The sequence below is a fragment of the Lissotriton vulgaris genome, chromosome 2_1 (genome assembly GCF_964263255.1).
Source record: "Lissotriton vulgaris chromosome 2_1, aLisVul1.2, whole genome shotgun sequence".
NCBI classification, from domain to species: domain Eukaryota; kingdom Metazoa; phylum Chordata; class Amphibia; order Caudata; family Salamandridae; genus Lissotriton; species Lissotriton vulgaris.
In genome coordinates, this window is record NC_141687.1 from 1,365,310,254 (window position 1) to 1,365,322,748 (window position 12,495).

The following is a 12,495-nucleotide window of genomic DNA, read 5'->3' on the forward strand; positions in this document are numbered from 1 at the left end:
GCATGACAAACCAGGTCCAACAGGGAGAGACAACAGCAACCACGGTAGCCCCACAAGGGAATACAGGGGCCTGTGGGGGGTAGTCCAAATAGGAACAAGGGCAGAGAAGGAAAGGACAGTAATGGAAAGCCAGCCAGTAAGTACCTGCGCCCCTCCCCAAGCGACCCTCTCCCAACGACAAAAATGATAGGGCTCGCCAACCTCATCCCACTGACAGTTAAGGAGAGTATTTGGAGGAAAGAATTCATAGACATCTTCTCACTATTGGAGGTGCGCCAAGCAGGTCTCAACCTGACGGCACAGGATAAAAAAGGATGAGGATAGTAGGGCACCCAGAAAGCAGAGAGTGGCTAGATCAATAGAGAACTGGCTAAAGTTATTTAGAACGCTAGAATGCATTTTCATTGAGAAGTTCCCCAAGAGCGCTGCAGCACTTTTCTTGTATGAGCAGAAAGTGCAGATGGCGCAGCAGCAGTATCAGGGCGATGAATAGCTGCAATACGATGAAGGGTTTAGGGAAAAGATGCAAATATGGGCAATATTGGAATAGGACTGCCAGGACATGGAAAGGTTCACAAAACACATAGTGGCAGTCAGAGAAGGCATAGGCACCAAAGAGAACAATTTCCGTCCTTACAGGAGTAAGGGCAAATTTGAGGGCCAAGGAAAGACTTCAAGGGCAAAAACAAATCAGGGCCCAAGGCGAATAAAGCATGTTGGAAATTCAACAAAGATGAATGTAAATGGGGAGCGTCATGCAGGTTCAAGCATGCTTGTGGGTCATGTGGGTTAAACCACCCCACCATACTCTGCAGACGGAACACAGGGTCGGGAGCCAGCAAAGATCGTACCAACGTAAAAAAGTGAGGCACATGTCCCTCTAAGCAGGGAAAGGGGTGGAGTACAGACGGCACCAACACCCATCAAAACAGGCAGACTACTGCACTTACTACAAGGTTACCACAAAACAAAGGATAGACAGCTATTGGCAGTAGTTTTCACACAAGGTTTCCCAATCCCCTACAAAGGATCCAAGGGCGAGCGGGTGAGCCTGATCCTAAAGTCGGTGAGGGACAACCTCGGGGTGGCAAAAGAAAAGGTAGAGAAGGCAGTATGGCTGAGGGTCAGTGGCCGACCTTTTCCATGCACCCCAATTGAAAGACATGGTGGTGTCATCGCTCGTGGTGGTCTCCAAAAAGGAGCCAGGAAAATTCCGGCTGATCCATTACCTATCCCACCCAGAAGGGGACTCCATCAATTATTGGTTGGACCAAGGTGCCTGCAAGGCGGCATACGCATCCGTAGACGATGCGGTGGACTTGATTAGACAGGAAGGGAAGGGAGCCCTGATGGCTAAATCTAACATAAAAGCAGCTTTCAGGTTATTGCCTGTACACCCAGACAGCTACCACCTGTTAGGGTTCAAGTTCGAGGGCCAATACTATTACGACAAATGCCTACCCATAGGGTGCTCAATATCATGTGCGCACTTCGAGGCTTTCAGTAGTTTACTAGAGTGGGAGCTGGGTGCACGATCGCCAAGAGGCAGGCGGGTCCACTACCTAGATGACTTTCTGTTTCTCTGAAAAGCAGGCACAAAGGTTTGTGACACACTGCTAAGCAAATGTATACATATGGCGCAGGAGTTAGCCATCCCTCTGGCACTAGACAAAATAGAAGGCCCGACAACAAAACTGTCATTCCTGGGAATCAAGTTGGACTCAATAGCCAGGACACGCAGGCTGCCATAGGATAAGGTAGCTGACCTGCGCAGCATCATTCAAGAGTTAAGGCAGTAAAAAAAGGCAACACTGGGGGAGATACAAAAACTGCTAGGAAAATTACATTTCGCCACAAGGGTGATCTCAGCTGGGCACGCATTTACAAGGCGGCTAACATGGCTAACCAGGTGCATGACACAAAAACACCACAGCGTCCGCACCACACAAGTGGGACGCCTTCCTGGCAGAGTTCAATGGCACCCTGATATGGCGAGACCCCTGGGTACAGGCAAGCGAACTGGAACTCTACACTGATGCAGCAGGGGAATACGGCTTTAGGGCAATAATAGGGACCGCAACATCAGCAGTGGAGTGGCCAGAGGCCTGGCACAGCACCGGACTGACAAAAAACATATCCTTGCTAGAATTGTTCCCCATATTGGCTTTCCACATATGGGCCCAGCAGCTGGCAAATAGACAGATTAAGCTGTGGTCAGACAACCACACAGTGATACAGACAATCAACACAGGGGCAGCAAAATGCCCAACAGTGGCAACCCTGTTGCGCAAGCTAGTTGGCTATCAGCTGAAGGGCAATATCGCGCTTAGGGCAAGACACATCCCAGGAATATACAACTCAGTTGAAAATGCCATATCTCATTTTCAGTGTGACAAATTCAGAACACTCGCCCCAACAGCAGACAAAAGGATGAACCCCATGCCGGAAGAGGCGTGGGCATGGGTGGACCAGGCTTGAAGACATTGCTGACAAATGCACTGGCCCCAAAACCAAGCAACCATTACAGTATGTGCTGGGACACTTTCAGGTCCAGGACAGGGCTAGAGGGGAACAAATGGGCCTCTCAGGAGGAGGTCATGGAGTTCATTGGGTGGACGTTTGTATCGGGGAGACAAAGACCTGGGCTAGGCACACCTAAACACAGTAGCATACTATTCAAATTTGGGGGATCAGGCCAAACAAACCAGGGTTTTCAAATGCAGTATGGCAATGAAGGGTGGGGCAGGTTTCAACAGCCAAAGAAAGACGCTAGGCAACCCATCCACTTTAACATGCCGCAAGGGATGCTGGGGGCAATGGCAGAAGTTTGCTCCTCAAGGCAGGAGACAGCGCTTTTTCACGCAGCGTTCACGATGGCATTTTTTGGGGCTTACAGGGTCAGCCAGCTGGTAGCCCCATCAATGAAGGATCCAGGACCAGCCTGCATCCACAGAAAAGATGTAGAAATAGGCAAAGGCCACATGGACCTGCGGTTTCGGCGGTCCAAGACAGACCAGACAGGCAAGGGGAAAATGACCAGGATACACTGCATCAAGGATGCAAATTACTGACCAGTGTGTCTACTAAAAGAACACCTAGGGCACTGGGCCCCAAACCGGGTGCCACTGTTAGGCATAGCGACGAGTCGTTCCTCAGCCGTTTCCAATTCGTAGCCGTAATGTGAAAAAGATGGGGACATTACGGCTTTCCGCACGCGCATATGGCTCCCTCTCTTTCAGGATAGGGGTGGCCAAAACTGCAGCGGGACTAGGGCTGGAGGATGGCGTGATCAAGGGTATAGGTCGCTTTAGCATTTAAGCGCTAGATACGCCCGACAACATACTGAGTCCAATTTCTCCCCCCCCATTTGGGTTCCGGAAAACCGTGAAAGAAGGTATGGCTCATAGGACACCCCTACGTGACGCGGGCACAGAAGTGGGTGGCGGCCAGAGGAAAATCCAGTGAGATATGGCTACGGGACACAGAAATGGAATGGTGGGGGCACCCAGGAATGAAATGGGACCAGCTGCTACCCATGGCACGGGAAGCATTGAAACAAGGTGGCAGACCAGATGCGGTAGTGGTCTACCTGGGAGGGAATGACTTGGCAGCATTAGGAAGGTGGGCGCTGCTGGAGGACATGCAGAAAAGCCTAACGGCTTTGGCACGCTTGATCTTCCCGCAGAATTAATCTTCTCTGAGATCATAGTGCAGAAGACCTGGTGTGGGCGTTAGACCTGGGAGCAGTGGAGAGATCCATAAGAAAACCTAATATCACCATGGCCAAGGTGTGTTTGGCTAATGGATGGGGTTTCGTGAGGCATAGCTTTATAAACTTGAGGTCTCCAGGCTACCACTTGGAAAATGGGGAAAACTTCACCGGGGTGGGAATGGACATGTTCCTACTGAACATTGTGGGAATTCTGGAGCAATTGGGTTTCAACAAGGAGAAAATGGGGAGGCCGGAGGAGGGGGGGAGCTCCCTCCGATCAAGAAACCTTTGGAAGCATGGCGGAACGAACACAAGGAAGCTAGTAGAAAGAGATACTAGAAGGTAGATGGAAGGCTCTCACAGTGTCCTTGGGATGCCACACGGCAGGGCACTGAGGGAGCCAAGGGACAGTGTGCCCCCAGAAGAAAATAGATGTGATTCTCCCTCAGGACCCTTGGGATGCCTCACGGCAAGGGTACCGAGGGAGTAGATGGCAAGAACTCAGCCTCCAGAGAGGTAGAGTAGATGCTCAAGTAAGGTCCTTGGGATGCCACATGGCAGGGACCCCGGGGAGAAAGGAGGGCCCACGAAAGGGTACAGGGCAAGCGGGACGGCACTTGCAGCCCGGGCTGGTCCAGACAGACACCCTCCAAAATCGGTAGCAAGCTGAAGCCTAGACCTGTAATTCGAAGGCCCAAAAAGGTGGCCAGACCCCTCCCAGAATATTGAGAATGGCTGGGTCCTTAAGGCAAGAAAAAGAATTGCAAGGAGCAATAGATGCAAAGTTAGAACATAGACATGGGAAATGTATAACATTTTATGTAAAAAATGTATGTTGATGAATAAACTGCGACCTATTTAGGCACCAAACCAATGTTGTCAGTGGTGATTTTAAGGTAAAAGCGCACAGTATTGTTGGAAACAGTGAAGGGGTTCGGGGCCGGACGACTGGGGGGGGTCTCAAAATAACACACTCTGAGATGCATTCACAACATGTAAAGCATTGGCTACGTTATATTGAGGATGGTTTGTGGTGTGGAAAGGTGATGAGGAAAGTGTCATAAATTGTGTTAAAATTATTAAAGTGAATACTGCCAATCTCAAGTTTACTTCACATGAGAGCAAGGAAAGCATTGAGGTCCTAGACGTGAGGGTGTATGTTAAAGATCGGAAGGTAGCGAGCACTTTGTATAGGAAAGCCACTGCAGGCAATTCCATGCTTCATGCAAGCAGTGCACACCCAAAACACCTAGTTAAAAGCATCCCTTTTGGTGAACTCTTACAGCATAAAAGAATTTGCAGTACACAAAGCGATCTTGATGAATGCACACAAGAAGCACTCACCAGATTTAAGAGGAGAGGATACAGTGACTCTATTCTCAAGGAGGCAGTAAAGAAAGTGGGGGATAGACCTAGGGAATCATTGATTCGAACGGAAAAGGAGGGAAGAAAACCCAAGGTAGATGACAATACGCTCAGACTAAGGGCCACATGCATCAATGTAAGGTTTTGCGATTCCTTATTTGCGAAAAATAGGGAATCGCAAATAAGGAATCGCAAAACGGGATGCATCAATTTAATCGCATAATTTTTGCGATTTGGTAAAAATCGCAATTTTTACCGAATCGCAAATATTATGCGAATTCTAATTTGCGATTTCGCAATTCCCATTGATTCCTATGGGCCAAAAGGCCCATAGGAATCAATGGGAAGGCATTGACATTTTGCGAATTTCAATTAGCGATTCGCAAAATGTTAATGCATTCCATGGGTGCAGGGGGGGGTCCAAAGGCCCCCCCTGCACCCCTGAAATGTATTTTAAAGTGCATGTTTCACACACACATGTCCTAACGACATGTGTGTCTGTAACATGACAGTGTTTAAAATGCTAATTTGAGCATTTTAATAGTTTTTCGCAAATTACCACGAGGTTCACCCTCGTGGTAATTTGCACCCCCTAATTGCGAATTCGCAATTTTAAAAGCAATCATGCATTGCTTTTAAGGAATCGCAAATTTGCGATTCCTTAAAAGCAATCGCATTTTTGGAATTCGCTAAAAATAGCGATTTTCCCCAAAAATGTTGATGCATCCCAAAAACCTATTTAGGAATCGCAAATGGCCGAATTTACCGACTCGCACCATTTGCACTTTCTAAATAGGTTGATGCATGTGCCCCTTTGTCACTGACCATGTCATGAATTATGTACTATGTGACTTCATCAGAAGTCGTACTAAGTTTCTTTCCACTCCCTCTGACCCTTTCAAGGCCTTGTACTTTTCTATCAATTCCACTCCCTCTGTCTCTTTCTCTGGCCCCCTGTTTTACAGACAGCCGGGCCCTAGATCTTCTTTTAGTCAGGATCTGAGTGAGTTCCTAGAGCCCTCTATTGAGAGACCCAATATCACTCTTCTGAGTGACTTCAATTTCAATTTGGAAAATATTGGATCTAAGGACACCCAGACACTCCTAGATACCCTTGTATTCTTGTGGTCTGACTCAATTGGTGGTCGGTCCCACTCATCTGGCTGGGCATACACTTGATGGAGTCTTTTCTAATGACCCCAGGTTCAAGGTGGACCCTACGGTTCCCCTAGTTTGGTCCGACCATGCGGCTGTCCTGCTAAAACTGTCAGTTCAGGATTCTCTTACCTCTCTTTCGGATTCCAAGAACTGGGAACTTGGAAGGAACTTTAAAGCCATTAACAATGTGGCTCTCTCTCCTTTCTTGAAAGAATTGAAATTGGCTAAACTACAGGATGTCAACTCGTCTGCCCTTGAACTTGCAAGTACTATCTCAGGGGCTCTGGATATCGTGGCTCCCTTCAAATTACATTACTCTGCGAGAAAGAGTCCGTCGGCTCCTTGGTTCTCTGACAGACTTAGGATGTTGAGACAAGGATGTCGGAAACAGGAGAGGCTCTGGAGGGCCCGGCTGGATCCCCTAGAGAGGGAACAACATAAACTCTGTCTAAGGGATTACAAACTAGCCATTATGGAGGAGAAGAGGGCCTATTTCTCCAAGATCACTGCTTCTCCTAATTCCCCTAGAGAGCTTATCAAAATCATAGACTCTTTATCACCTCCCCCGGTAGTTGATTCAACAGCGTATTCTCAGCAGTTGTGTGATAACATCTCGGCCTTCTTCCATTTAAAGATCCTTGATATCTACACCTCTCTTGAATCTGGGTATGCCCTCCCCTATTGACTTTCTTCCTCCAGAGATTGGAGCTTGTCCGATGGACACCCCCGAGTTTCCTGTCCTTTCCCCTTCTTACTCCTGAACTGATGATACAGTTTTTGGATAACACTAAATCGGGCTCTCCTTTAGATCCTTGCCCGCTTAAAGTTCTGAAGGCCTGCCAGGAACGTGCTTATCCCTCCCCTCATGAATGTCATGAATCGGGCTATCTCGGAGGGAGTGTTCCCCTCTTTATGGAAAATGGCGGTTGTTAAACCCCTTCTTAAAAAGTCTACTTTAGATCCAGGGGTATTGAAATATTTCACGCCATTTCACTTCTCCCTGCCCCTGAAAAGATGCTGGAATCCCATCTAAATCGGCACCTTAGCTCCTTCCTAGGGGACTCGGCTCTTCTGGACCTCTCCCTGCATGGCTTTAGGAGATCTCATATTACTGAGACTGCCCTTACGGCTGTTGTTAATAACATCCGCTGTCAGGTTGATAAGGGCCACACCACCCTCCTGGTCCTGCTGGTCCTGACGGCAGCGTTTTACACTTTGTCTCCATCTATTCTGGTCACCCACCTCAGGGACATAGGGGTCGGAGATCTTGCACTGAGCTTCCTGGCTTCCTTTCTAAATAAAAGGGAGCAGAGAGGGAAGGTGGGCCAGTTTCTTTCTGCCCCTAAACCTGTGCATTGTGGGGTCCCCCAGGGCTCTTCATTGAGCCCTACATTATTTAATATCTATGTGGCCCCACTTGCCAGGGTAGTTAGATCTCTTGGGTTGGAAGTACTGTTGTACGCTGATAACACTCAAATAATGGTCTCCCTCTCACAGCCCTTGAAGGATTCTGCTCTGAACTTCAGGAACTGTATGGAGGCCGAGTCTCAGTGGATGGTTCAAAACTTCCTGAAACTAAACGGGGAGAATACGGAGGTGCTGATTTTCGGGGGCAGTCAGGGTATCTGGTCTAAAGATTGGTGGCCTGCCTCTCTCGGGGACTGCCCTCTTCCCCGTCAGTTTGCTAAAAACTTAGAAGTGCTGGTGGACATGGCTCTCTCCTTCGACTGTCAGGTCAGTAGGACTGTTTCCACCTGCTGTGGTATCATCAAGGTTCTCAGAAAGATTGACCACTATCTTTCCCCTGATGCCCGCAAGCTGGCCACAGTGACTTTAGTCTCCTCAAGACTGGACTACTGTAATGCCCTCTATGTGGGCATAAACAATAGCCTCATCCATCGTCTCCAGATGGTCCAGAACACGGCGGCTAAGATGGTTTTAAATCTTCCTAGACTTGCCTCAGCCACGGCAGCCCAGAGAAGTCTACATTGGCTTCCCATTCAGTCCAGGATCTTTTTTTTTTGTTCAAATCTGTTTTTATTGTGAACACAGCGATAAGCCTACAACCTCATGCTGAGGCCGGCCGCGCATATAAGAACTCCTGGGTGTATACCAACCGGGGCGGGTAAGAAGCGTTAACACAGCGCCTTGCCTACAACCCCCGAGGGGGGCCGGCTGCGGGGCTTAAGGGTGAAGGATGCAGATGTTGGCCTCGCGCGGGTGCTATGTTGCTACACGAGTGAGGCGCACAGTGATTAGCTAACTGTAGTGTCACAGAAATTTAAGGCCCAACAGGGCTCAACTGCCCCGTAGTGAGGCGGGAGCCAGGGTGGCAAGTAGGAAAAGAGAAAAGAGTCAGAGGGTTGCTAGGCAGAGAGGAAAGGGGGGCAGGGAGAAGATGCGGCAACATCGAGTGTCTGGTCAGGGGGCAGAGTGCGGGAGGGCTTGCGTGGCTGCAACAGCGCCTGCGGGGAGAGCGGTAGTCAGGGGCAAAGTCTGTCGGGATCTGCTGGGATAAAGGCGTTGTCAAAGAGGTGTAGAGCACGGAGTCTGGGAGGCATGTGTCGCGCGTAACTGACTGAGCATAGGTGGCGTACAAGGGGCTCCCAAACTGCTTTGAAGCGCGCGTCTCTCGCTTGTATCTGCGCCGTAAGCATTTCCATAGCCAGGACCTGCCAGAGGCGCACAAACCAGGAAGCTATCGGCGGTGCTTCGGCCTGCTTCCAGTACAAAGCGATGAGTTGCTTAGCTGCGCCTAGCATTTGAAGCGTGAGGATCCAGTCGCTGCGCGTGAGGGCCCTAAGCGCGGGGGGTCGGATGCCTAGCAATAGCGTGCACACCTCCTCGGGCAGGGGAAAGCCCAGCACCCTTTTGATGTGGCTTAGTACCTCCTTCCAGAAGACAGCTAGGGTGGGGCACGTCCACCATATATGCACAAAGTCACCAGGTGCAGATCCACACCTCCAGCACAGCGGCGAGGTGTTAGGGAACATTCTGCTAAGTCTCAGCGGGGTATAGTACCATTGGGTGAGCAACTTGTAAGCATTTTCCCTTTGAGGAATGCTGCGGTAGATTTTGGGGATATCGTTCCACAGCCTGTTCCATTGGGAGGGCTCTATGTCGACGCCTGCTGCCAACTGCCATTGCCTCTGATAGGGGTGTGTGGGCGTCAAGGTAGGGTGTTGCAGTATGTGATATATTTGAGAGATCAGCCTCTTCAGCCCCCCTAGGGAACGTGCTAGTTTCTCGAAGGGTGTGTAGGCCCTGGTGGCCGCCTGGTACATGTCGTCACCCATAGTCCAATGGCGCAGCTGGGCGTATTGCAGGCCAGCAGTCGAAGGTATTCCGAATTCCTCCCTGCAGTCCTTCCACGTTTTGGGCGAGCCTCCAATGAAGAGGTCTCCTATGACCCTGCAGTCTCCGTGTGTCCAGTTCTTGAACGCTCGAGTCTGGGTGGCAGGAGGAAAGTGCGGGTTTCCAGCGATTGGGGTATGTGGGGATGGGAACGTAGTTAGGCCTTTGGACACAGATATCCAGGACCGTTTTTGTCGGGACCGCCATGTACGCACTCCTGGATCGCGCCACTTGCGGCAGCCAGGGTAGATCCCATATAGTACGCCCTGTGACCGCCCGGTCCATGTGGAACCAGTGCTTGTCACTTTCACGTGCACCCCATTCCACCACGAACCGGAGGTGCGCTGCCCAATAGTAGTGTAGTAGGTTCGGGCAGGCGAGGCCGCCTCTGTCTCTCGGTTCCATAAGGACCTTCTGGGAGAACCGGGGGCGTTTTCCACCCCAGATGAAAGACGTGAGGTCCGTTGGAGGCTTCTAATGCAGTGGAGTGGGATCGGGGTGGGCAGACATTGAAAGATATAAAGAATTCTGGGGAGAATCGACATTTTAACTGCGTTGAGGCGCCCCTGCCACGAGACCATCAAGGGCTTCCACTTCCGGAGATCTGCCAGGACTTCTTTGCGGCATTCCGTCCAGTTCACTGATGACCAAGAGTCTAAATGGGGCGTCAAATCGAGGCCCAAGTATTTGATGTGGTTCTCTGCCCATTGGTAGGGTACAGCCCCTTTCAGGAACGGGATCTCTTCCTCAGGTATGGTGAGGTTGAGCACCCAGGATTTGGTGTGGTTTATTTTAAGGCAGGACGCCCTCTCGTACTGGCAAAGCACCTCGTGAACCGCTGGGAGGAAGTCACAAGGGCGCGTAAGACTGAGGATCAGGTCGTCTGCAAATGGCGCCACCTTGTTGTCTCGTCCCCCGTGCGGTATTCCGTGGATATTAGGAGCACTCCTTATCAGAGCCGCCAGCGGCTCCACCGCGAGAGCGAACAAGAGTGGCGAGAGCGGGCACCCCTGCCCTGTGCCCCTGTGAATCGAGAGCGGCGGTGTCAGCTGGCCATTGACCCTGATTCTGGCTTGCGGCCCAAGATAAGGGGCCATGATCCTAGCGATCATTTTGGGACCGATACCGACTTTCTGGAGAACCTCCCTCAGAAAGGCCCAGTCGATCCGATCAAAGGCCTTCTCCGCGTCGAGCGAGAGAAGACAAGCCGGGAAGTCCCAGTGCCGCACCTTCCCTACTATATGTGCCAACCTGCGCACGTTGTCAGCCCCCTGACGGTCCCGAATGAACCCCACCTGGTCCGGATTTACCAGCCCTGGCATATACGGATCGAGTCGTTTGGCCAGCATCTTGGTGTAAATCTTTAGGTCGGTATTCAGGAGGGCGATAGGGCGGTAGGAAGTGCACAGGTTGGGATCCTTCCCTGGCTTAGGTATCAAGGCGATTTCCGCCGGACCCATATTGGGGGACGGGCCAGAGGTGTCAGAGAAGGAGCTGTATAGCCTCAGTAAGTACGGGCGAAGCTGGGTCAGGAAGACGCAGTAGAAGGTCAGCGGCAGGCCATCAGGTCCCGGTGTTTTCCCGGTGGGGAGGTCTTTGACAGCCGCAGAGATCTCCTCCTCCTGTATGGGTTCTTCCAGCTCAGCCGCACAGGCCGGTGACAGCGGGGTCCCGTCATAGTCAACAAGGACAGCCGCTCGTGCCTCCGCCGTTGTAGTTTCCTCCGCATATAGGGAGGAATAATAAGCAACAAAGGCCTCCTGCTTAGCTCTTTCAGTAGCGGCATAGGTGCCGTCCTGCCGTCGTATATTGGCTATATGAGCTCTAGCCGTTCGTGCCTGCAGTCTACCAGCTAGAAGATGCCCTACCTTGTCCCCACCCTCGTAATATTGTTGTTTAAGTGCCAGCAGGGAGCGCAGTGCGCAGTGTTCGGAGTTGCCCCCTAAGGTTGGCGAGGGTTCTCCTAGACGCCTGCGAGGGACAGTCTCTGTCCTGGGCCTCCGCCTGCTTGATCTCGCGTGTTAAGTCATTCTCCATTTTAAACGCCTCCCGTCTTCTTGCTACCGCCAGGGAGGTAATGTGGCCTCTAATGGTGGCCTTGAAGGCATCCCAGACTATCGGGAAGGGCGTGTCCGAGTTATCATTAATGGCGAAGTACGAGTCTATGGCTTCCCGGATGCTGGCAACATCCTCCGGGTCCCGAAGGATGCTCGGAGGGAGGGTCCATCTCCGCTCCCGAGGGGCGTGGGCCAGTGGGTCTTGTAGCAGAAGTTCCACATGTGCATGATCCGACAGCGAGATATCTGAGATGGTGGCCTTCAGCGAATCTCGAGTCAGCTCAAGGGAAGTGAAGAGATAGTCAATACGGGAGTACGTCCTGTGAGAGTGCGAGTAAAAGGAGTAATCCCGGGTTCCCGGGTTGTGGTAACGCCACACATCCACGAGTCCTAGGTCCGTGATCTGTGCCCTAAGGGCAGAGGACATTGCGCCCGTGCCATTGAACGCAGCCCCCGCTCGGTCCAGCTCCGGATCCAACACGAGATTGAAGTCCCCTCCCAGTATCGTGTGGGTGTCGCTAGGTCTAAACTGGTCTCGCAGAAGCGCTTGGAAGTATTTATCCTGCGACTGGTTGGGTGCATATACACAACCCAGAGTGAACTGTGTGCCCCCCAGCTGTACCGTGGCCCGGAGGAAACGCCCGTCAGTACTCTTGTAGGGTTTAGTGGGTCCCCGTCTAAAGCCAGCCCTACATAAAATAGCCACCCCTGCCGTTTTAGTGTCAGCTGACGCCCAGAATTCCGTGGGGTATCTAGGGTGCGCCATGCGCCTGGTGTCCCCCCGCATAAGGTGTGTCTCCTGGAGGAGGATGATGTCGGGGGAGTGGTGTAGAAGATAGCGCCATACCT